Source organism: Aphelocoma coerulescens, chromosome 6 (assembly GCF_041296385.1).
Source record: "Aphelocoma coerulescens isolate FSJ_1873_10779 chromosome 6, UR_Acoe_1.0, whole genome shotgun sequence".
Lineage (NCBI taxonomy): Eukaryota > Metazoa > Chordata > Aves > Passeriformes > Corvidae > Aphelocoma > Aphelocoma coerulescens.
Genome location: NC_091020.1, coordinates 7,293,608 through 7,317,416, shown reverse-complemented (window position 1 = coordinate 7,317,416; position 23,809 = coordinate 7,293,608). Strand labels below are relative to the sequence as shown.

The following is a 23,809-nucleotide window of genomic DNA, read 5'->3' as shown; positions in this document are numbered from 1 at the left end:
CCGGGCAAGCGCCGTCCCCGAAGAGCTGGAAAGCCGCTGCAGACGCGGGGCAGAGGCAGGCAAAGGGCTCTGCCTGCTCACAGCGGGACCTACTTGCCAGACGCCTCTGGAGGCTTGCTCAGGAGTTCGGTAGTACAAAAGCTGTGCCCAAGTGTGGCAACGACAATGGCTTATTGCTCACTGCTGTGCCTACTGTTTTCACTTTTTCAGTGAATGAATTCTTCTTTCCCCTACGCTTTTCATTCACTTCCCAACTGTACCAGCCTCAGAGCCATTATGTAGCTATAAGCTCCAGCAATAAACCGAAGAGGTGTTATCTTTTATTCAACTGACTGATACAGGTGGGAGAAGAGAAAAGGAGAGTCATTTCACACAATAAAAACCTTGTGCAGTTTCCTCTCTTCCTGACAGATTATAAAAGCCAAAGGTTATGCAAGTTTATATGAGACCTCCTCTTTTTATATCTTGAAATTACTACTGCTAAAACACTTCCACTGGAATTACTAACACCACCCACCTACAACAGCTCCAGGACTCCGGCTTCTTTTGCTTTTCCTTAGTATATGTCACCCAGCTCCAGGATATTTGTTTGGAGGTGAGCATCTGGCATTGCCATCGTACAGAGAGAAGTCTGCTGTGCAACATCCCATAATGTGAGTGATATTTAATAAAATTACAACTGCCCACTGACACTGTAAGAGTGAAGTCATGTCATTTGTAACGCTTGGCCACGGACACCAGGGAGTGGGTGTGGGAAGTGTGCACTGGCAACTACAATTCAGAGCCTTGCAGGGAAGCACAGAGGGGGATCTTCTTTAAAATGACTAAGAATGGAATGAGTTTGTAGCACACGCTGCATATGCTTGATGAATGAGTTGTAAAATAGTCACAGGCAGAGGGAGAAACAGTGAAGTCAGGACTTGAAGGATAAACTTGAATTTGGTCACTCCAGTTTCTAGTTTTTTCTTCAGATCCACCAAATACTGACAAAGGTGATGAGTCATGCATGTTTTTTTGATCTCTCAAAAGCAGTAAGCTATTCACAGAAAGCTGAATGTCTTGCAGGAGAAAAATGCTAGAATGTTTGAAATAAAGCAGTAAGTCTAACTTAGTCAGACTTAATAGTCTAATAAGTCTTAACTATGCCCAGACTGTATCCCAGTATTTGTCTGGAAACAGATATACATCTCTGTAGCCACTCTGCTTGACCTGAATCAGTGAAACGTGGCAGAATAATACCATACAATGATTGCTGGGAAGAGTGATAGAATGGGTGATTGCTTCTAGCAAATATGCAGGAAATTAAAGTACCTTCCCCTTCCTCCACTCCCAAAAATGGTCTGAGTGCATGGAGCAAAACTTAGAGGAAGCACTTAGGCAGCAACAATGGTAACAGGACACTCTGATACTGACAGCTGGCATAGAAAGATACAGAGGTGAACGTGTTGTGAAGGAATAAAACAAGGAATAAGCTTGATTTTTGGCAAGTAAGGGGAAGTTACCAATGTAATTCACAAAAGAAAATTCAGATCTGTACAGAAAAAGAATTACCTTTATCCAGGCATTATTATAAAATAATTAAGGAGTGAAAAATCCTGAATGCAATCGTGATAAGCATGTCTTGCTGTCCCACATGGGCCCTGGCAATGCAGGGCAGCACAAAGCTTTAAGAGTAGCCCATAACTACACATTCTCCCTCACTGGTCTCTACCCTGAGAAGCCTTGTGCTCTTCAGAAAGCATCACAGACTAAAAGCTTCCCATGTGTGCTGAAATCCTGTAATTTTGGTTTGCATTAAGCCTTACGGCACATTTGCAGAAAGGTGAAAGAACATACGCACTGCAAGGCTGCTGCTGCTGCTGCCGAGAAGCACTGACTTAACACACAAAACAACTGCACCTACATGCGTTCATTTCTCTTTGTAGAAAATACAGCTCCACACATACTCCTGCTGGAGGGGAAAGCCACACATAAGGCACAAGAGCCATCACATCCAGCAGCTGTTTGATGTTCCCCAGTTCTGTTCCCTGGTTTTGACACGGATTCTGAGCCCACTAAGCCATTTAAAGCTCTTGGTCATCATCAGAGTTTTACAAGCCTGTCCACAGACCTTCCCAATTTTGAGAAAACGTGTCTTCCAACTGAAAAATGGCACAAAAGACTAAAGTCAACATGTTTTAGCTATGCCATTAAAAGACTACAAACAAAACTCTCTGATCACCTTTGTTGTTTCCACACCCACACCCCACCCCAATAAAGGCAATGGTAAATCACCATGGGCAAAAGAATTAAACAAGTGAATTTACTCATTTAGTCAGGTCACCTAGGGATGACAGACTGACTGCTTTCAATGAAGGTTAAAAATATAACACCCAGGGTCATTATGCAGTAAGCTTTGTTGCTGTGATCGTGCAGCACATACCAGACAGTGGGACAGAGCTGAATGCCTAAAAGCACAAGGACAGGTGATGAATATTATTACCTCAAGATCAATTCACATCCCTGCTATTGTAAAAGCATTCTTGCTGGTTGCCATTCTCCAAGACCCTTCTCATTTCTAAGTCATATGCTCTAAGACTATACTCTGCAACATAATTATTCTCTCAAATGTGTTTTTAAACCACAAACCCCATTCAGGCAGACCACCACAGGCTGGTGTGAGGACCCTTGATGTACTAATTTTGAAGCATTATGAAGTCTAAAACCAAAATTTCCTGCCCTGATGTCTCGTGGTTCACTAAATAAACATCATGTTAGTGCACATGGAGAACACTGTACTTGCTACTGGTGTTGCAATCAAGAGTTGGAAGCATGAAAATACGAGCTTAGCAACACAGCCACCATTTCCTACTATTGACATTTGTACTGCTGCTAGTAACAAGTATTAAGAGATCCCAAGTTTTTCATTAAGTAATTGAGTTGTATATTTTCTTTTTAGTGGGCAAGATCCTGGAGGATCTAATGAGAAATCTCCTGTGCTAGAAAAAATCTCTTGTGAAGTTTCCATGCATTTACTAACGTCCTTCTCTATAGGAGAAAAAAAAAAGTGTCAATCACCACATGAACAGATTTCCTGCAGAGAACTGTGATATAATCTGTGGTGCTGATGTACAAGCAAATGCTTATGAGTATTTGGAAAATAATTCCAAAATGCATGAGTTAAACACTACTTCTAGCAAAATGAAGTTCTCTGGGTAACAGTATCATTGATGCAATTCATGGCCCTTACAAGACAGGAATATGTTCTTGGGTGTATGAATTGACATATATTGCACATACCAGGATCACACTCAGTCATGACTGTTATGAAAAGTGAACTTATTTTAATTTCACAATTCTAAGGGTCTTCTGATACTAAAACAACAAACTTCTGTTCTGCAATAGCATTGCAAAACAACAAGTTAACCTCCAGGCTAATAATCAAGACACTGAAGGATCACTGACATTTGGAGGTTTGGGAAAATGCAAGAGATGCAGTTCCATGAAGCATTGCTGTCAGAAGTGGGAGCACCAGAGAAACCACCACCACCACCAGATATTCATGCAGTCAATTCTTTAATCAAATTCCTTAGCATGTTTGAACAACAAAAACCAATTCTATAAAACAGTTCTATTTGGGAACTAGACTAAGATCTAAATATATCCCTAAATCTACAGGTCAGGTTTCACACACATGATATAAGTACCAAGAGTAATTTATTTATTAATTTTCTGTTTATAAAAAGTAACATGCAAAGCAGAAAATGCAAATCTACAAATCTATCAATTCAGATCCTTCCAAAAAGTGGCACAGAAAAATCATCATTCCTTATTTTCATATCACACATGTTAACAACAAGAATACTTTTAGATGGTACAGGAAATGATATAAGAATACATGTTATGGAACAGGGAATACAATAACCTCAATGTCTGCATCATCCTTACATGCTCTTGTCTATGCAGAGCCACAGTTCTGCAGACCACAGTGTTTTGATCCAATACTATAGTTTTAATACATCACTTATTTTTAACTTACTGTAAAAAGGAAGTGTTTTTCTTCCTTGTTCTTTTCTGAATGCTTCACATGCCCTTCATATATCAACTTCAACACCATGTTTATTTTAAGAACAAATAATGCAAAACTACCCTTCTTCCCTATGCACTTGCCCAGGAAGCTCAGGTTCTGACTCAAGTGAAAGCAGACTCTCTACCACATCCACTGCTTCAGCACTAGTCTATTACTGAATTTTGGTTTAAGACTGAACTCAGAATTGGTAAATAAAAGTTAAAATCAAATGTACCCACCCTGTCTTTTTCCACTACATAGCTTTTTCCCAGTGGTTACAAAGATGACAAAGGTAATTCCAATGAAGATGGTACCTAGCAAGTCTCTGAGGCTACAGAGGACTGAATCTCAGGCTATGAGCAAAGTTAAGGAACTTTTTAAGATATTAGATAATTAGATGAGAATTTTAAGAACACTTAAAATGAGTATAGAAGTGTCCTCAATAGAAAGGCTACCAATACAATTTAAATTATCATTTCACCAACTAACTAAATTTTGGCATCACCTTGATCTACCAGGTAGATCTAGTATGGACTAGCCTTATGCAAATTGGTCATTTCAGTCAGTAAAAAGCAAACAGCTAGGAGACTGAATAAATAAGTGGAACTGAAACTGCCAGAGGCAGAAACTCTTACTGTAAATTGTTTGTAAGTTACAACAAGAATGCAAACCTAAAAGGCAAGAAGAAACTCTCATCCTTTCTACAACTGTGTCCAGAAAACAACAAATGCTTGCCTTTGTACGAAAATGTCTTTGGTTACAGAACATTCTTCCAGTTAATTTTTTATCTGTCCTTCTCCTTGACAAACAGACACATATAACAAAGTAACACAAAGAAAGAAAGAAAAAGAAAGAAAGAGAGAGCAGGAAGTAATAGGCAAGGAAATGCAACCACCAGAAAGCCCCAAGAGCTGACCCCCAGACACTTGTTCCAAGATAAGGAGTTCTGGAGACCACAGGCAGGACTGGCTCAGGCCCTACAGTGGCAGAGCTACAGGAAGACCATTCCAGAGGTAAGACCATGAGGATCCCATGAGCAGTTTTTTTAACTTTTTAGGAGTGCCTGCCTACAACACAACGCTATTTTTGTAAGGATGAGCAATGTATACCCATTGGGCACATGGTCCTAGTAACTATATAACCATAAAGGGAACAAAAAACCCTCTTTGGTTTCTTAAATGTGTTCCACATCTTTAAACAGTCTCCACGCTGGATCTCAACTTTATTTTTGGTAAACTTTAACAAAGGTTGGTGGCAAAGCTGCATGTGACACAATTAAGCAAGTAATTTTGTAAGCACTGGAACTTACCCTGCCTGCTCCCCACCCCAGCTTAGATTCTCTGCTGTGTAGCAATACCACAAAGCCCACACTACAGTGCACAAACTGGGAATGTGCATTTGTCTGCGCACCTATTTTCACAAAGCTTGTGGAAAACTAGCTTTGAACTATTTCTGCTCTGTCAAATTTAATCAAAAGCAGCCAAGAAGTTCAAAATGTCTCGAGTGTCAGTAGAGAGAGGCTGACAGAAAGGATTACTAGTGCAGGAAAACCCAGATGAAAAGTATGTTCTCTCACCAAAAACATTCTGTCAGCTCATTGCAGAGTTATGTATTTAATAGGTCATACAGTAACACACTTGGCAGATGGAAGTATATAAATTATTTGCCTGGGATCTTTGTCTTCTCAGCCAGCTATCCCCAGATGATTACACTCTGTTAGCAGAGCCACCATGGGCACTTTTAGGATCCAGACTTCTTCCCATACTTGGCTCTGCTCACAGCTTCTACCTTACTTCTTGCACCTGTCAGCTCCTACAAGAGATCTTACCAGCCAGCAGAGGCTGTGAAAATGAGAAATAGGACAGCAGGTCGCAGTAACTCAGGATTGTGTGCCCTTCCCTCTCCTACAACTCTCACAAGCTCCTCTGGCTTTGTCTGCTGCCTTCCCAAACCAGCTGATGACAGCAGCCAGATGAACTGGAGGGGCCTGTGGGAAACAGCAAATCAGCTGGACACAGGCGACAGGAATGGAAGCAGCCAGCAGGGAGGTTCACAGCTTCCCCGATCGACCTCCCCACACATGAGCTGTGTTGCCTGCACAGCTTCAGCCTCTGTGGGGAACTGGGCAAGTAAAGGTGCTTTGCATATCAGATCCCACACATTGATCTAATCTTGGAGCTAAATCAATTAAATGTAAGTGAAAATGAAATAATAGCTCTCCTTTGACTAAATGCAGAAGTTTAAATAGCTACAAATCACACCCTTCCTCCAAAACCTTCCCTGCTTTCCCAAAACATTCCAACAGCATAAACTGTTTATACTTCAGAGGCAAGTGCATACAATAGGCATAGAGCTTGTTTCCAACACAGTAGAGAAGTAATTACACTGAACTTTTTACCCCCCACCTGCAATTCCTCCCCAAAAGAAACAATTGCAAGGCTAAACAGTGATTTAGCTGAATGTTGACACTGTGGTTCAACAACCTCCATAGTGCTCACATGAAACAGTTCTTCTGCATGCTCAATAACCAACAAAACTCATAGCAGCAAAAAACAATAAAAGGAACTTGTAATTTCCTAATCCTGAAGCTGTTAGACCTCTGGAAGTATGTATGCTTTGGGGGGAAAAGGGGTAAGTTCTTTCCTTTCATTTTCCAATTGAGAGATTTTGATAACAAAAATAGAGAATTTTTCACACCTAAAATACCTAGCTGAGCCAAGCTTCCTTACAGTAACTGATTTACATACCTATTTTTTTATCAAGTGAACTCAACACAAGATTTGTGTTTTAGCTTCAGCTTTAAGGCTTTAATTCCATTTTCTCCATCTTGCACTGAGTCTTCCAGGAAGACTCTGACTCATGGTCACAACAGTGCTACTGATTTTTGGCTCTAACACAGGAGTACATCCCTGTTCTCAAGAATAATTCATCAGGTGCTACAGTTCAATAGAAAGTATTAATACTCCCAGGAACTGTCCTGAAATACAGTCAAAAGCAAGAAAAAACAGCACAATATTAGTAGAAATTGGGTAGAAATTCTTTTACTCTGCCTTTTTTGTCAGGGAGTAAACCAAGATGTTTCTACTGAAGGACACTGCAGTGGAAAGGTGGAAAGTCATCCAGGATTCATTAATTTCAGCGTAAAATTAAACACCCACTCCTGTTTCTGAATAGCCATTAAGGACACAAAGTAGTAAACTTGGATCACAAAATCAGGATAAAAAAAGCAACGGCTCTGAGGGGGCATTTATCCTGTAATTTTTTGTGGTTTTACCTAAAGACTGAGTCCTGCAAAATGCTTGTAGCTCTGCAGTTGATATTCCACATTTGACTTCTTATAGGCAAGAAATCGTGATCATTGAATTTATATATGAAAAGACAGCCCAACTCTCCAGAAGAAATTAGCCTACAAATAAAACCAAAAAGAAAAATACAGCTTACAGAATTTTCTCAGATCAGGAGGTCTTCAGTGTACAGGACTGTTCACACAGCTCCTGAAACAACTCATTCCATCCCCCACCCTCAGGGACCTCACAGTCCTGCAAGACACGATTTCAGACTACAGGTTATGAACGCTATCAGCTGAGCAGCACAGAATATGCTTCTCAAATCCCTGTCTGCATGGTACTCCTGCTTGCTCACTTTCTCAAAAACATAAGCCCCAAAATCGGGTCACTAAAAGGCATCAGATTATCCCAAATAAAATAATGGGGAGGTAGGAATTGTTGGCAAGTACAGAAATGCACATACATTATCTTTTTCTTCTGCAAAAGCTGATTCTTGTAAGTTTGACTTGACAAAAGCACACATAGCATTCATTTGCATCACTTGTGACTCTCAAAACACCCTTTTGTGCAGCTCCTGGAGGGAACTCTAAGCACTATTTGTAATTAGATTAAATGCAATGAAAACCAAACCAGATCTAATTTGGGAAGATGCACAGTCGAACATCTTAAGGCCAAACTTAAATTTAAGATAAAGCAGCTGTTGCCATCTTTGCAGTTTTTATGCCAAAATACTTCCCATTTCTGAATTAAGGAACTCTCAATTACAAAGAAATATTTCACTTTTCAGATTCTGTGGCCTCTGGAGCAAGCCAATTTCTAGTTTTCTTTTATTCTCAGGGTGGGAGAAAAACCCCTCCTACAGAAAAATAAAACAAACTAAAAAAGCCTTACAGCAGGTCAAAAAAAAAAAAGGCCTCATTTATCCTCTTACTTTGAGATATAAACTACAAATTGAGCGTAACCACCTATGTCAAAACTTAGGGATTACAGCCCCTTCTTCGGCAAGTTATTTGACTAAAATATTTTTAGCTTTTTTTTTTCATTTAAGTTGACATTCAACAGTGAATATGCTGAGTTGTTTTTATCTCTAATTCAAACAGTCACACTCTCCCATTCACTACAGAAACATGCAAGTCTTTCTTCAGGTTCTCCTTCCAGATTTCTTCCTCATCTATTTATTCATCAAGAAAATGCTTGATAGTTGCCAATACCAACATGATTGCTGTTCTTTTGCTTGGTAACACTGCAGAAATATTAAGATGATACAAGGAAACCTTTTATTTTGTTTCTCCTGTCCTGATGACATAGAATAAAGCCACTTTTTTGGAGCAAAGGACACAGTTTTGGATACACACCGGGGAGAAATAATGTACAAGATTACTGCACACTGAAAACAACTAAATTTCTATTTCCACCATTGCACAAAGATCCAAACTTACAAAAGAAACCCACTCAACACACACAAGAATAAATAAAAGCACTTCAACTACCCTACAGGAAGAGTGTGAAGGGCAAGAAGTCTTGGAAAAAAGCTTAAATTATTTAGGCATGCATACAGGAGAAGGTCAGTTTGTGAGAAGGGGTAAAACCTGCTTATCCAGGGATGTCCAGAACTATGGGGCAAAGAGAGAAAGGAGGGAATTCCCATCACAGGACACGATCCCATGTACTACCCTACATGTCCTGTATCAGAGACTCTCTCAGTAATAGCAGAATCTTTTTCCCTGCTTGTTCACTTCAGGCTACCTAAATTCAAACTGGCTGTTGAGACAGAGGGAGAAGGAAAGATGCAAGCGCCCATCCCCACCCCTAGCTCTGGGATTTTCCTACTTCTTTTGGGTTGCAGTTACGTGGCAGGTTCCTCAGTTACATCACACCCCTTGTGTCTGTCACTTATAGGGGAGTGAAACACCCCAGAATTGAGACCCATTTGCATTTGCTTCAGACACAGTTAAACATCAATGGGCATGGCAAGTCTGTTCTTGCCACGTGGAAGTTCTTTAAGGATTGCAATCGGCTTCCTAAACATGAACACAAAAACTGGAGCTATATCTGACACCTCCTGCTCTTTCAGTTTCTTTAGAGACTGAATTCTTTACAATACTCTGTGCAGATCCTTCTCACTCTAGCACATCCAGTGCATTGGGGTAGCAAAATTAAATACCTCTGACATCACAATTTGCAGGTAAAACCTCCCACCTTACTTTCCAAAGTCTCCTTATACCAGCAGCTCCTTGTGTTTTGCATTTCAAATAAATCTGAGTGTTAGTGAAAATGACAGAGAACAACATCTCTCTGAAAACAGCACCTCATTTTTTGATGGGGAGCCTCTAGGGTTCCTTTATAGGGAGGCACACCTAGAACACCTGGATGGGCACAGAGTGGGGAAGGATGAATGAGGAACGAATATGCTCAGGTCTGGTTGGAGGAAAAAAATCTGTGCTGTCTTGCTTTGCAATGACTTTGCTGTACCTTCCATGTGAAACCTTCTGAACATGAACTCTACAACAGTTTTGATGGCTTGGAAATTTCCAACACATTGCAGTCAGTGCTTATACATACAAATATGGCTTTTAGGAGCAAAATATTTACCACTCATTTAGAAAAAAGTGTGAAGCAAGACCTGTTTTCTGACTGTTTGACATTTTCCATCTATTACTAACTTATACTACTTTGACCTGGATTTTCATTAGCATAGGGAAATAGATTGTTTTTTCAGATGTGATACTTTCTCCCACCCTTATTAGTGCTTCAGTATAGCTGTTACACATACAGATCTGAAGCTAATCATCATATATATTTCTGGCTTATATACATGTGCTACACCTACAGTTCTTCAGGATCACACCAATGTTAAAAATGCAAGTTTTTGAGGGCTAAAAGAATATTCTTTTCCCTCCCCTAAAACCCCAACCTTTCCCAATCAAAAAAAAAGTCCATGTTCTAATTCTGAAGTGCACCACCTTGGCTGAAAACACATCCAAATATACTCAAGTATATATATCAAGATGCACTTTAAGTTTTCTAGGACAAGAAAAAATGTGGGAAAAAAAAAGAAAAAAATTGAAAGGTAAAAATACTCTGTCACATTTTCCTAGGTAATGGCATTTGAAACTGACTTACATTGCAAGATGCTTGCCTGGGGAAAAATCTTGGTATTCGCAGTACTGCACATGATTAAAAATTAAAAATTACTCAAAACATCTCATTTCAACACGAACATATCACAGTGAATGTATCTACAGCAGAAGACCATAAGTTAAATCTCATGGACATGTTGGCCACTACTTGAAATGACAGGCCTTCAGTTATAGAAATCAGCAGAATGCAGAGAGACACAGATTGTCCCTCAGAACTCTTGGGCTTTGAGAAGTGTTGCTGCCTCAATGACAGTGCAGGATAAGTCGATGTTAAGTCAATTTGAAACTGATCTCTTCCTAAATGCCATGCTTTAAGACAAGCCCTGATCACAGGTATTTACAGACACCACCTGAGCTCACTCAGCTCTCGGGCCAGGCAGCCTCAGAGCTCAGCACTGAGAGTAAGGCCTGCACCAACCCCAGTCATCATCGAAATCCTTCTGGGGAATAAAACAAAAATACATGACCTAAACGTAACAAACAAGCAGCCCAGACTGCCCTGCAACCATGACAGAGTAAACTCTGGAGGATGAGCCTGAGCTCTTTGTGACCATGAACACCATTTTCTGCAGGCTGGGGTAATTTGTGCCTTTAAACACCCTGAAGTCATTTGTTTAGAACATAACTGATGCTCATCGTGTCCTAAGAGAAGCAGAAAATCTGTCAAAATTAGCACAGTCCTGGACAGTTTATAATTCCTACCAAAACTATAAAGATCCTGAAAATACTGGGGAAACATAACATGCCAAAAGCATTTTTTTACATCTGATACTCACCAGTAAGCATTGGGGTGGAAGGAGATAAGCAGTGAGAAGGGGAAGAATACCTAGGATATTTGAAGTTTATACATTTAAAAGATTTTCAAACCAGAAACTGGGTAAAGGTTCCCAAACATTATAAATGCTCTGAATGTAAAGACTTATTTTCACTTGTTCTCTTAAATAAGCACAGGAGAAAAACTATTTGTATACAAATGCAAATCGAAGAACTTTCTGCTAGTCCTAAAATATGTCATGAAATACATGTTTCTTCCATTTCAAAACATTTTACTACAATTTAGGGAAGATTAACATTACAATGTTACTCTCTTTAGTTTCTTTTTTCTACTGAGCACGCAATTTTCTACTTGGCTAATCACTTAGACATGATTATGAAACAAAAATATACACATCACTGAGTCTCAACTGAAGAGCAGGGAGCTCATTTATTAGAAGTTAGCCATGTCAAAGAAATGGAAGCAGATAAACGGAGTTTTACTGCTGACTAGCATCAAAACAACATCAGTTTTCACACAGGGTTTTTTTTTCCCCCCAAGCTGTGGCAGAGGATAGGGAAATGAGAAAAATTATTGCAGCACCTTATTTATTTAACAATTGTTATTTAGATTAATTGTTGTTTATGGCAATTGTTATTTAAAAATAAACTACAATATTTCATCATGAATAGCAACCCATAAGTTTGAGTACAGATTTTAAAAAAACCTTATACCCCATTAAGATATACATTAAAAAATATAAAGCAATGCATTGCTACCTAATTTGTTTGCTCTTAATTGATTTAACTGGTAGTAAAATGAAACAAATCTCTGGATCCATTTTCAAATTAAACTCATTTTTTACAACTAGCAGTTGTAAAAGTGGCCTTTCCATCTTCAACAAAAGCATTTGCTCATGATTAGATACTCCAGTGAGTTTTGCTCACCTGGCCTCATCCACTTATTGCACTCAGAGATATGCCGTGCATTTCTTCACCTTAAATTCTATATGCTCCTGTCAGGTTGGGCTGCCTGTTTGCTAAATACCCAAAAATGCAGTGACAGACATTTGTGTTGCCAAGTTCCAGGAGAGAAATAATCACAGTTAAAAACAGACAAGAAGAAATAAATTTCAGATGAGTGATTGACAGCATTAGCACAAATCTCAAAGAGCAGAAAATGTTTTCTCACCACTGATTTTTAGGAAAAATTTTAGGATTTGGGGAAAATCCAATATCAATGCTAAGGATGACTCTCCCTGGTTTAGCAGTCAGAGCAAGACTTCAGAGCATTCAGCAGTTCCAGAAAGCAGAGAGCTCACTCACAGTGGGATTCAGGAGTTCCCTGTAACACCAATGGGGAAATTGATCAAGATCTCAAAAGGAAAATGAAACATTGGTTTCCCCTGGTGTTTGGGGTTTTTTGTTTGGGTTTTGTTTGGTTGGTTTTTGTTTTTTTTATTGGAAGGCAATTCAATGGGCTTGGGAAGGTAAGAATGCAGCTTATTCCAGTAGGACACAAGTATTACATTTCACTAGAAGCTGAGGGATTCTGAGTAAAACAAATTCTTGTATAGTCCTCCTGTGATGTTAATTATAGGCTTTTATGAACAGATATTTGACCACCACAAAATCAGTTTTCAAATGTGCTTTTACTCAAAGAGAGGAGAAGGACAAGCAAGTTTTACCACTGTCTACCTAATCACTATGAAGAAGAACAATAAATTGATGTTGAAAGAGAAAAGGTTACTGTAATGTCAGCCACAAAGAGACCAACTCTCACACCCAGAATCAGGGCTTCTATCCATGTCAGCAGGATTTTGAACCCCAGCTTTGTTTGGCATGGTTCATTAAATAAGAGGCTATTTTGCAATGACCAGTTTTCTGTTCCACATTCATTGCCACCACAGACAAACACATTTATACATACAAGGGGACAGCAACACCTGCATCACACACAGCAAGAGCGACCAATAAAGCTTGCATGCAGCCATGGAAGACAGCATTTGTAGTGGATGGACCTTAACAAAACCAGCAACTGAGCACCTGGCCCTGACAGAAGTGCTAGCAGAGGGTGCACTCAGAACTGCTGACTGTGATCACACAGCAGCAGTCACACATTTTCTGTTCATCCTTTATGACAGTCATAGTAACATCTATTACCATTTCTTAAATGCTCCACTATTGTTATTTTAATAGTATTTGCTACGTGAAAATCAATATAATGCATGGATACATTTCCAGGAAGGTCAAACTTGTTTGTACATAATACTTAAAAATACATAACTTATATCAGTGCTTTCCAAGGTTATTAAAGAGTTGTGCTGAGCAGTACTGTATATAATTTTAACTGACCAAAACCCTAGCAAGGGCTCTGAGCAACTACCACAGCTGGATGTGCTACACTTACATCAGCAACAACTGATACAAACAAGAACAAAGGAGTCTTACATAATAAATCACAATGTTTGAGTGGTTTATTTACTACTACTACTGAAGTGTTTTCCAGATACTGGTGTCCTTCATGCAGAAGGCTTAACATGATTATCATGCTGAACTGCCAAAATCCTCTGCAGTGCATGGAACTGGCACCAAAATAAGCAGATGACGAAATTACAGGTGTCCAAGATCATTACTTCTCCTTCCGTGGAGCAATCTGAATGACACCCATTTTTGTTGCCTAAATGTCACAGTCCAGTTAAACACACCATGTGGCTGACTAAATTAAATACTTTACCCTCTTTCGTTACAATACACTGTGTTTAACTGTAGGGAAAACAGGGCATAAAATAAACATTAAACATAAAATGCACCAGCTTTACAGAACTTGCTGTTACTTAGGAGTATCTTTTCACACACAACCCTCTTCAGTAAAGATTATCTACAGTGGGGACATAAAACTGTTTCTGTTTCTAAACCTTCTTTCTCCCCAATATTAAACCTTTGTAATAACCATATTTGGAATATACCCCCCCAACAGGGAATATATTTGAGCTCAGTGTGAGGTTAATGATCTTTGTGCATTCGCTTTTCAAGCTCTAGATCACTACTGAGTATTGTATTTTCCTTTGCTCCAGAGTTTGATCCAGGGAACATTGCTTGACAACACCATGTTCTTTAGGAAGATGGACACATTTAAGACAAGAGAAGGAGACTGCAAGAAAGACACATGCATTTCATTAGAGTTATGATGTCTGGAACAAATACAACACAAAATGAAAAGCCCTTAATCACTTCAGAGCCGTGTTGTTACCTACTTGTATCCCAGTAATGAGCCATTCTAAACTGCTTATAACAATCCAGTAGAATTCATTTCCAGAATAAAGTACACTTCGCTTGGAAAGAAGTTTAAATTCAGCCAAAAAATATGGTTGTTTCTATCCTGTAAAACCAAAATTCACCATTGTAGTATCAAAGCAAATACAGCACCATCATTAAAGCGGGAAGAAAGAGCCACAATCAATAGCATTCAAGGTGCCAACCAGGGAAAAGACAGCTTTTGAGGGCAGTAGCAGAACACTACCTAGAATTATGATTTCTTGGACAAAAGCTGCTTGTTTAGCTGGATCACAGACATCCTGATGGGCACATGAATGCAAATAAAATATGAAAATACTAGTATGCCAGCAATGCAATTACTAAATCAATCACAATTCATAATAATCATCCAAAATTGGGAGCTGGGTTATTGCCCAGATAAGAGACAGAAATATTTGGAAGAGCAGTTACAAGCAGCACAGAATTCCACTGTCCTCTCCCACATGAGCCCAAAGGACTGATACCCACTGAGAGCTGCTGATGGTGACGGAGAGGGGCAGGAGGAATGTTAACAATCTTCCCCTTTTGACCCACATCAGGCTGGGATCACAAAGCGGCTTTGCAGGGATGGAGCCCATGAGAAGGAATACAGGCCACCCACAGGAAGGAATGCTGAGCTGACACAGACTGATGTATCTGCATTCTTCCCTTTTTTTTTTCTTGGACCAGTTTGATTTATGATTCAATTAGAACAGCAGACTGTGTATCTTATCTTTATATTGAAACCATTGCTGTTATCCATGAGACTTGATAAAAACAGCCTCATTTGGGACTTACTGACCTTCTCATTGCTGGTCCCAGGCTTTTCCAACCACTAAACCAGGTGCACGTGAACATGCCACAATTTTTCATTCCCTTCCAGAAAGATGCTGTTTCCAGTGAATTTCCCTAGAATGCAGGATTAGCTCCTACAGGAGGATTGCTGGAAAAGCATATCACCCTTCAGACTTGTCCCATTGTTTCTGAATGTGTTTGTCTTGCTGCCTCTGACACCTGGGTTTCCAACACCACAGTGCTTATTTATGAAACATTACATCACAGAAATCAGAGGCAAGGCTTGGTCTATTTACATAACACCTTCTGCAGCAGTGAAGTCAGGTAGCAAAGCACCTGCCCTGCTCCCCCACCATTCCCTGCCACAACAGTCCTGCAGCCCCTCTCTCCCCAGCTACAGCAACAAAACACTTCTCAGAACTGTGCTGGGAGCTACACTGCCAAAATGACTAAAGGCTGTAAAGTTTAACCGGTATCAATAAAAGGATAATGCAAAAACCTCAAGAGCAAGAGTACCTTATTGAATTAAAATTTTCACAGACTGATAACAGAGGGTGGAGGAAAATAAACAGGGTTTTTAGCAGATTGCAAGCATCAACAGAGCTCAACAGGAGATTTGATGCACTAAGGGAGGGAGCAGAAAAAAAGAAAAAAAAAACTGAACAAAAAACATGGAAAGTTCTCTGCTGTGTAAGAGTATTTGGAAGTAAGGCACCTGAATGACACGTTGATGGCACAGCTTGAATTCCCAGCTGAGGATGCAAGCACCAAGTCTGAGACCAAGACAGCCTTGAGATCAGCCTTGTGAGCTACATATGCTCCCATTTATAAAAGCTGAGCCCCTGCACTGGTTGCTGCTGTTTCACATGGCAAATGTTTACGAGGTGGATGCCATTCAGGAAGCCCTGGCCTTTTCCTTATTCACTCCAACTAACTCGCAGTAGAGGCTCCTATCACAGAGTAAGGCTGCCTCATGCATTTGCAAAGTCATGACCTGTGAAATTATTTGCCCTCTCAGACAAATGCATATGTGCTCTCTCTGCAATATTCTTTGAACAGGAGACAGCAGAATCCCGATATAGAAAGGAATATGAAAGGAAATTGGTTCTGCCATCAGAGATTTAAAACACTGAATCACACTTCTAGATTGTCCACCTGCACAGTGGGGTCGTGTCTGTGGCACAAGAAGTCATTACTTTCACTGATTTAAAGCCCAGTGAAATTTGAACACAATCTCTTCGTAGCTATTATGCCTAAAATCTTCGACAGCTTCAAGAGAGCAAGCCTGGGTGTGTGTAATGTTCTCAGCTAAGTGTGAGAGGCTGTTAAGAACATCTTCCATCTTTGTCTTCTTTATTTACCACACTTTAAAGACAACTTGCTCCACAGTTCTGGGTGATACATGTACCAGTTTATGCACCTGGGATGTTGTACAACACACTCATATGAGTGGAGATATGGGGAAATAACACAATTGCTGTGCCTGAACTCTAATCTCTGCTGATCTTGACTTACAGAAATGGCCTGAGATACCCACCAAATTAAAACCCACCAAAATAAAACACAATACAATTTATCTGTTTGAATAAAATATTAAAATACTCATAGAGAGTCCCCCTCTTTTTATTTTTAGGGTTGTCAATAAACTGTTTGCCTTTACAGAACAGGAGGGTAAGTCACTGAATAATGAGGTCACTGGAGGGTAAGTAATGAATAATGTTTAAGTTTTAAGAAAGTTACCAACTTTATTCATTCCTCTAGTATTCCCTTGAGAGATTGTGATAAAGTCAGTACTACTCCTTGTCTGGCCAAGTTAATTAACCTGTCCCTTAATACCCATCACATGATAACTACTGTATGTTACTACTGCTACTTTTTAATATTACAGAATACTTACACCTATAATTAGATGCCCTTTTGCTTTCCCTGAATGCAGTATTGATTGTTAGAAGACCAGCTGACTTGCCCTTTCTGTTCAGTTCCCAGTGTTCCATTATACCACAAAGATAAAATTTAAAGAGCACACTGGCATCACTTGACCTTGCACACTCCACCCTCACCACACACACGAATCATTCTTTACCTCCTCACCCAACATCACACATCAACCCCAAAACCACCTCCATAAAAGGGTCAGTTCACCAGTAGAGAAAGAATCAGCATCTTGAGATTCCCCCACAACAGAAACAGAAAGCTCCCAAAGAAGAGGAAAGTTATAAAGATTCTAACTGCTCAAATTAACTCTCCTCAATAAGCAGCACCTGCACCTCCCAGGAGCCTGGCTTTTGTGCTTTTAAAATCACCTGTGGGTCCACACATAGATCAAATTATCTCAGTGAGCAAAGGCTAAAAAGCAATTATCATTTTCCAGCATTGTCAGTCCCGTTCTGCAGTGTGACCAGGAGTTCTTTGCACAGTTAAGTCCAGCAGCCTCGGGATAAATTTTCTGCGACCTAAAGCTGAACAGGTGTTCTGAGGAAACTGAATCTGCACAGAAACCACTCTGTTGGCCAAGGCAGCACTAAACTATTAAATGGACAGAAACAAGTCTGGAATTACAGGATGGAAAGGAGATCTTAAATAAAATCATCCCCATGCACACACAAACCACACCCTGCCCTCCCCCCCACCCCCAAAAAAGGAGGGCAAGAAACAGAAAAGCAGATAATCTTCTAAGAGTGAGACACATGCAACAAAATCTACAGATTAGTAAAATGGGTCAAAACCAAGTTAGAGCTGTTTGCATAACATGTCTATGAAAAGGGAGGTTTCCCACCACAGGCAGCTTCAGACTTCCACATTTTAAATTCAGAAGAAAAACAGAGACAGCTGCTTGAACATCTTCCTAGTGCTAAGGAATTCCTCACAAACTACGTCATCAGCACCCTCAATACAGGAAGAGGCAGAAAATATGACCCCACAGAAATAAAAGCAGAGGAACTTCTGCTGGTTATTAGGCCAGGGTGTGGTCATTCATAACCATGACGATTTCTGCTTTGTAATAGAGCAAACTAATTGTCATGGAAGCTAGAAATTCCATATTCCTTCTTTAAAAGGCAGACATGCTAAAAATACGGTACTAGTAACAACAGCATGCAAAGATCATAAAACTAGTTTACACCTGGTCTGTGCACATCATCTGAAAATTACCTTTATTAAAATTCCTTTAAAAGTGTTTTCCAAAACAGATGGAAAATATCACAGAGGTTTTAAAACCTAAAAACCCAGTCTCCATGAAGAAACCAGCTCTCCTACAACATTCATATGCCATCAACTCCTCTGTCATCGCAGAATGTTATTTCAGATTCTCCAATTAAAAGGAGCTGTCATCACAGCCTGTTTAAGGTAATAACAGGTGAGTGCAGAAGCTCAGCCAGGCCTTGCTTTAGCAGTACCACACAGGGCAAAAGGAAATACGCATGGCTACAGCTGTGCAGGACTCCTTTCATTAGCTCACAGCATTTTCCAAGTCATGATCAGATAGGATCAATAACACCTTCTGATAAAGTCCCGATGCATACCTCAGATATTATATGGAAAGTTTGAAGAATTTCTCCTCTGAAGGGCACCAACCTCAGCATGCCCTTGGAGGAGAACAACTTCCTGAATTTTAAAAAGTGATTGAAGTATGGTACCCTTTCCTCTCCAAAGAGTCACTGGGAACTGAAGCTTTAAGCTAAGAAATTCATTATAATCAAGTAGCTAAGAGTAGATTCATTTTTGTGGGATATCCCAGGGGAGTAGAGAAGAAATAGCAGGCACTACTCCAAGACTAAGCAGGGTGGGTTCTGCTCAAGAGGCTACTAAAACTGGGCAAGGCTCTAGGAGTGCACAGCCATCAAATGAACAGTGAGGCAATGACTGACACAAGCACAGCGAGGTTTCTCAGGATTTCACAATCACATTAATAAATACTTTATTGAAGCAATTTTCTTTGCTGTCCTCTTCATCCTCCTCAGAGTTACAGAGCCTGTAGCTGCATCACCATGGCAAGGGCAGCAGAAACACACAGTGTGAGCAACTATTATTTTTCTATGTATTTTATGTGCACGCTGATGTCATTCAACAGCTGAGAGAGCAAAAGTGACGAGAACCAACCAGCGGACAGCACATGTAACCCATCAAAAGAGTAGCAAAGTTCTGGCATTTAGTGACTACTGAATATGACAGTAACAGTTACTACTACTTTTCCCCCTCCTCCCTAGATTACAAAAAAAAAAAAAAGGGAACATTTCCTTTCCCATTTTTGCCCAATTTCCAAAATTTTTTAGGGAAGAAAGGAAAGGAATCTAAACTAGTTTTATCAAATTGAAGAAAAAATATGTTTTAAACTATTTTGAAGGATTTGTTTTGGAAAATTCAAGCTTCAAAACTCCCCTTCTTAGGTATGTCAGCATCATAAATAGCTATTTAACGCTACACATGTCAGAACTCAAGCCTAAAACCCACAGAAATATAAAATATTACCCTCATGCCTCTGATTCTACATCACTCCATGCCTCTGGAGAAAGCTAATAAGTGCCACCAGCTGTTTAAAAAAAAAAAAAAAAAAGAAAAGAAGAAAGTCTTCTTAGGCCAAGTCCTTGCCAAACTCCCTTAAAGAGCTAATGAAACTTTGCCTGATTAAAGATTGCAAAACCACGCTTTTCTCAGAATTAATGCAACATGCCAGGTCTTATTTTCTCATCCCAAGAGCCATGCCAAGCAGGAGCACAAGTACCATTGTCAACAGCTTATCACAAAACTTAAGGTATATGGGAAATATTCACACACTCCAGACAACAGAGAGTGGCAAAAATAACTTTTAATAGGTAATCACCCACTGGATTACTATGTCAATAGTTTCTACATGATGTCAAGAGCACTGAATTTTGAGAAACAGAATATATAAGAACAGAAGTCCAAGAGCATGGAGTGGTGGGGGAAAAAAAAAAAAAAACAACAACAAAAATTAAGCTGCTAAAAATGTAGGCTAAAACCAGAGTAAACAGCAGGGGAGGGAATTTGCCTGTATAGAACAATTGTCTAGAACTGAGGCTCAGGTGGTCTGGTCTGTATGCTACACAGGCAGGGGCTTGGGAGGGTTGGTTAGAGTTTTAGTTAACTGCAAAACTGCCATTTTCCCCAAAGTTTTCAATGATTGAAGAGCATTTGCATGTATTATTGTTTTTCGGGACAGCTATGATTGGACTTGCAGTCTTACAGATCACACTTAAAAGCTTATTCCGGGAAATAAACCTTCCATTTTAGGAGTAAATTATTATTTTTGTTATTTGATAACATGTCATATTTGAACAGCACTTAAGTTTCTTCCTCCCCCTGCACACCAACTTGACCACTGTCTCCTCTCTTCCCACAAACACCCCAGTTTTAAGCTAAAAGTGGCAAAAAGTATAAAAGTTTGTCATTTCTGAAGTTCAAAGATCTCTTACAATCCCCAAATTTTCAGTACCTTAAATACACCGACTAGAAACACTTTGGAACAAAACACAGCACTGTAGGTGACCTACAAGCATAATTAACTTCTAGGCATTGACTCTAATAGTACTCACGGTGTTGAGGCCAAGAGCTGTCAAAACAAAAAGAAGTAAAACAAGAATGTACATTCTAGTCTTCCTGTCACGTTTTAAAAACACAGGCTTCTGAGCAAAACATTTTGGAAAACACTGAAGTGAAATAAATACCAAAGGGCCATCCAAACAATCGGCAGCAAAGTACTGGAGGACTATAAACAACCTTGAATAACAAATTATTTTCTTATGCCATTAGTAATTTTGGCTCTGCAAATCCTGGAAACTGTCTTAGGAAAAACTGTAACTAGATTTTTTTTTTTTTTAAGGAAAATATTTAGTCACACAGTAATTCACATGATTTTTGCAAATCAGTGCATTATAACAGATAGAGCTCATTATCTCCAAAAAGAAAAACGTGACCAATAAATTAGGATCTGGAAAAGATGGGAGAGGTGACAGGTTTTTCAGTAATGGAAATCCCCAACCTCATCTTCTGGCAGGTATCAACAGAGCACCAGCATATGACAGTACAGTATCATTCAGAACAGAAATCAAGCAATGAGCATTAGCCAATTCCCACAGAAATCAGAGAGAGATTTATGGCGGCAGAAACAATTTTGTAAGGAACTCATCAACCAACACTGTGTCGAAGCTTGTCCCCATTTCCAACACTGAGCATTAATAGTGTCTCAAAGTCTGAGCATCTTACACACCCACCATACAAAAAGACACCCAAAATTTAGAGCCTGATCTAACAGTCTTCCCAAAGCAATGGGAAATCTGCTGCCCTTGGTGGACCGAAGGATCAGAGGGCCAAGCTGAGTCTGCCCACTGGTCCTGAGGTTACTCCAAGCCCAAGATGTAACATACACAATTTGGAGACTGAGAACAGTCACTTTCTTTAAGAATGCAACACTTCCAAGCCAGCCTAGGTTACAAACCTTTCAGAGAGTAAGTTTTTAAGCCGCCCACTTTGTGAACACACAAGGTCACATTTTCTCCCTTTATCCTTGAGACAACTGTTGAAAAAGAGGCAAAAAGGCCTGGAGCTCTGACACCACAGTAAGAAGCACTGTCTTCTTCTTCTGGGAGCTTTCCTTCAAAACAAAAGACTCACAAAAAGAAGAGGGGCTGGGCAGGGGGAACAGCATCTTGCCCAGCCAGAATTTAGAGGGCCTGACTGCCAGAGCAGTGACTTATTTCTAGTTGGTCAGTCCTCCTGGGGTGGTAATTTACATTCCATTTCAAAGCACGAACACCACACAGATTTGAGGGAGAAACATGAGAAACCATAACAATCTACAGTAAAAGAGATAATATTCAATTTTCTGTGTCCAGTTAAGTGCTTCAAGTAGTAGCAAAAGCAGTGTTAAAAGCAGGAAAGTCTAATGATTCAAAAGATACCAACTTTAGGGGGAAAAAAAAAAAAGAAAGAATAAAGCTTATTCAGCCTTGATTAATTATAGCTTTAATCTCGAAAGTTTTCAGTTTTAGTTTCAGGAGCTCTGGGCATATAGCCCAAAAAAAAAAAAAGGGGGGGGGGGGTGGGGGGGTGGGAAGGGGGTGGTGGTGAGAGATAATTCAGTTATCATACTTTCCCTATCCCTTTTCACTAAACTTACTTCTACTGGGAGAAGTGTCATTTTGCCAGTCAGGCATTGTGTAAGAAGCCAAAATATGCTCTTTCTTTGCCCTGAGAACACTAGCCTTCACAGTTAAAATGGATTATGCCATTTGTGTTCATCAGGAAGAATGTGGGACCAGTCCACACACCCACAACACGAGGCAGCATTTGTGAGAGCAATAAACAGAGTGATCACATCGAATACCTGCGGGAGACCGACTACAGCAGCAAAGCTCCTTCACCTGACCCTGTGGCCTGGGTCTAACCCCTGCGGAGGAGAGAGGGCCAGGGAGAAAAACAATTCCTGTGGCCGCTTGTGCCACGGTGAAATGAAGCCTTCAACAGCCCCTTCGCTTTACCTGCCCTGCAGCAACGCTGAAGGTGGCTTGATGCGGATGCCCCTGAGCAGCCCCCAGGTGCCCGGGTGTGAGGCAGCCCTCACCATCCCCTACAGCGACCCACACACAGCTGGGTGCGGGGCCAGCTAGGGATAGGGGAGCCTCCAGCCCTTATCTGGGCAGGTTTCAGCCTCTACCCCACAAGTCTATCGCTGCCACATGACAGAGGCGTGAAACACGAGCAAGGCAGACACGCAAAGGACACGCAACACACCTGCGCCCCGAAGCGCCGCATTCCCCGCGGAGCGGGGGCACTAACGCGGGGTGCCGTGTTGTTCTGGGAGACGTTCTGGCCACCCCTTGCCCCGGCAGAGGCAGAGCAGCGCGGCGCTCCCGGCTCCAGCCTCGCACCTGGGCACAGCCCGCTCCCCTCCCGCCGGACCCGCCGCTCGCAGCCGCCGGGCGCTCACCCCGCGCTGCCCCGCAGAGGGAGGAGGAGGCGGAGGGAGGGAAGAGGAGGAAAAGCAGAAAGAGCCGCGGGTGCCGCACGCCCGCCCTCACCCCGCCCGAGGGCTGTGCGCTCACCTGGTCCCTGCCGCCCCGTGCCGCGGGACGCGAGGGGAAGGAGCAGGAGGAGGAGGAGGCCATGTTGCAGCGCTCCTCACCTCGCCCGGCCGCCCCGGGCTCACCCCAGCGCCGGGCCGTCCTGCCCGCGCTGCCGCCCCCGCAGGTGGGGCCGGGCCCGCCGCGCTCTCCTCCCGCGGCGGGCAGGGCACGGGGGCCGGGCGCGCTGGCTCCGGGACCGCCGCCCCGTCCCGTCCCGCCCCGTGCCTGGGGCCGGCCGCGCCGGAGGTGCCACGGGGCGGGGGCAGCGCCCCGAGGTCCGCCCCGCTGGAAAAGCGGGAGAGTGGCCGCTGCCGGGGGCTCCGGAGGGCCGGGGAGCCGCCTCAGCCGCCCGCACCTGCACCACGGCTCACCTGGAGACGGCGGGCCCCGCTCTGCCCGCCGAGCGCC

At 41.4% G+C, this 23,809-nt stretch overlaps 1 long non-coding RNA gene across 1 annotated transcript; it reads right to left on the bottom strand.

The window, feature by feature from the left end:
- Window positions 1-12,911: 12,911 nt before the first annotated feature.
- LOC138112283 (uncharacterized) lies at window positions 12,912-23,570 on the bottom strand. Its single transcript, XR_011151636.1, has 3 exons — window positions 23,381-23,570; window positions 14,486-14,610; window positions 12,912-14,382 (listed from the first exon to the last, which is right to left on the bottom strand). It is a non-coding gene; the product is annotated as an uncharacterized lncRNA (long non-coding RNA).
- Window positions 23,571-23,809: the final 239 nt, after the last annotated feature.